The sequence below is a fragment of the Zeugodacus cucurbitae genome, chromosome X (assembly GCF_028554725.1).
Source record: "Zeugodacus cucurbitae isolate PBARC_wt_2022May chromosome X, idZeuCucr1.2, whole genome shotgun sequence".
Classification (NCBI taxonomy): Eukaryota; Metazoa; Arthropoda; class Insecta; order Diptera; family Tephritidae; genus Zeugodacus; species Zeugodacus cucurbitae.
The window spans coordinates 1689850-1692698 of NC_071672.1; the positions used below are offsets into that span (position 1 = coordinate 1689850).

The 2849-nt window shown below is 34.0% G+C and overlaps 1 pseudogene; it reads right to left on the minus strand.

Moving 5' to 3' along the window:
* Positions 1 to 2079: 2079 nt before the first annotated feature.
* On the minus strand, positions 2080 to 2258 carry LOC128923195 (5.8S ribosomal RNA; annotated as a pseudogene).
* Between the last annotated feature and the right edge of the window lie 591 nt (positions 2259 to 2849).

Here is a 2849-nt window from a genome sequence, read left to right on the forward strand (position 1 = left end):
TGCTTTGGGACGCATTTATACAGTTAGTCCAGCTAATGTTGAATGTTTTTACTTGCGACTTTTGTTGGTGAACATACTTGGACCTCAATCATTCCAACATTTACGAACTGTTAATGGTCAATTGTGCGCAACATACCGTGAAGCATGTTAACACTTGCATTTGCTGGAAGATGATACGCATTGGGATGCTACGCTTCGTGATGCATCAATTGTTTCTCCACCAATTCAAATTCGTATGTTATTTGCGATCATAATATCAACATGTTTTCCATCAAATCCACTGGAATTGTGGAATAAATACAAAGAGTTCATGGCTGAAGACATTTTGATTCGACTTCGACATCGTTCCAATGATCCTGCATTGCTGCTGACATTGGAAATGTATAATGAAGCCTTGATAATGATGGAAGATTTGTGCTTTACGATTGCAAATAAGGCATTAGGGCAATTAGAATTGACTCCACCAAATCGTCCAATGCATGATTTATTTGAACGAGAATTGCAACGCGAACTGCAATTCGATCGTAATGAATTGCGTGCGTTCGTACAAACGTATACTCCACAATTAAATGATCAACAAAAATATGTATATGACACAGTGATGCAAACTGTCAATGACAACACTGGTGGATTATATTTTTTGGATGCACCTGGCGGCACTGGAAAAACATTTTTGATTTCATTAATACTGGCAACGATTCGGTCGGAACAAAAAATCGCATTGGCACTTGCTTCTTCCGGAATTGCAGCTACATTACTTGATGGCGGCCGCACAGCACATTCCGCCTTGAAATTGCCAAACATCCATTATTTTATGGGACGAATGTCCAATGGCCCATAAAAAATCTTTGGAAGCCTTAAATCCAACATTACAAGATTTGAGACGGAGTTTACAGCTGTTTGGCGGTGCATTAATATTGTTATCTGGTGATTTTCGTCAAACGTTGCCTGTTATTCCGAGATCAACACCAGCTGATGAAATTAATGCATGTTTGAAATGTTCATTTTTGTGGGCACACGTACAAATGCTTTCGTTGACGACCAATGCGTGTGCGTTTTCAAAATGATTCTTCAGCACGTGAGTTTTCAAAGCAATTGCTGAAGATTGGCGATGGAAAAATGGCAAGTGATCAAAATTGCTTTATCACGTTACCGAATAATTTTCAATAATTGTATCATCAAAAGAAGAACTCATTGATCGCGTTTTTCCAAATATTGCTCAAAATTATAATAACCATGATTGGTTACGAGAACGTGCAATTTTAGCACCAAAAAATGTCAATGTCAATGAAATCAATTTCCACATCCAGGAAAAATTACCAGGTAATTCGGAAACGTATAAATCCATTGATACTGCTATGAATGATGAAGACGTAGTCATTTATCCGGTTGAATTTTTAAATTCTTTGGAACCACCAGGCATGCCACCGCATATGTGAATTTGAAAGTTGGTTCATCGATTATACTTCTTCGAAATCTTAATGCACCGAAACTTTGTAATGGGACGAGACTTTCAGTGAAGAAATTGATGCCAAATTTAATTCAAGCAACAATTCTCACTGGCAAAGCAAAATTGTACTAATACCGCGCATCCCATTAATACCAACGGACATGCCATTCGAATTTAAACGTCTTCAATTTCCTGTTCGGCTATCTTTTGCTATGACCGTCAACAAAGCCCAAAGGCAAACGCTCCAGGTGTGTGGAGTTAATTTAGAGGAAGCTTGCTTTTCTCACGGTCAACTGTACGTTGCATGTTCGAGAGTTGGAGCCACGAAAAATTTGTGTATACAATTTGCGTATACAATTGTATTAAATTGAATATTGCTTTTATTTTTCATTATTGTGTTAAGAAATCAAATCTTTTAAGCAATAAATTTTTTGCGTAGAGAAGTCCGCCGGGTAACGCTAGTTTATTATAAAATTTCGTTCAAATATGAGGTGTTCAAGAATATATTTTCTATATTTCTTTTTATGCTATTAATATTATGGATTGAAAAATACAATCCAGTAATATACCATGTGCTTAAATTCTATTAATTGCCTAAAAGAATAAGCAACTAATTTAACATAGTCTTACAACCCTCAACCATATGTAGTCCAAGCAGCACTTTAAAATTAAATAAAGTACATAACAGCATGGACTGCAATATGCGTTCAAAATGTCGATGTTCATGTGTCCTGCAGTTCACACGATGACGCACAGTTAGCTGCGTTCTTCATTGACCCATGAGCCGAGTGATCCACCGCTTAGAGTGATAATTTTTTGTTTATTTTAATTTAACGTCAAGAGTTTTTAATTTATTGAAAGAATAACAATTATATTACATTTCGTTTTCGTATGTTATATAAATTATTTTAAAACATCTTTCAATAAATTGTAATTTTCAACCCAAACATTTACAAGTTGCGCATGTCTTAGTCCAACAAAAACAGTAATTCCTTTTTTATTACATTTTAGTTAATTTCTATAAATTTTTAAGGAATTACACACGTTAATGAGAACAAATTAACTTATCATTTATATTATTTTCATAAATAATAAGTACAACTATATATGTTTAAAGGTTTGTTGCGTTCAAATACAATGTATCCGATATAATTTTCATTATACTACAATACAAGGAGTAAAAAAAAAGAAAAAAAAGAAAAACATTTGAATAAATGAATGAAAAGAAAAAAAAATAATTTTTCTTTTTTATTATTTTTTTGTTTGTTTGTTTTTTTATAATTTTTACGGATAGGAACACAATAATGATCCTTCCGCAGGTTCACCTACGGAAACCTTGTTACGACTTTTACTTCCTCTAAATAATCAAGTTCGGTAAACTTTTACGAAACAACCGTGA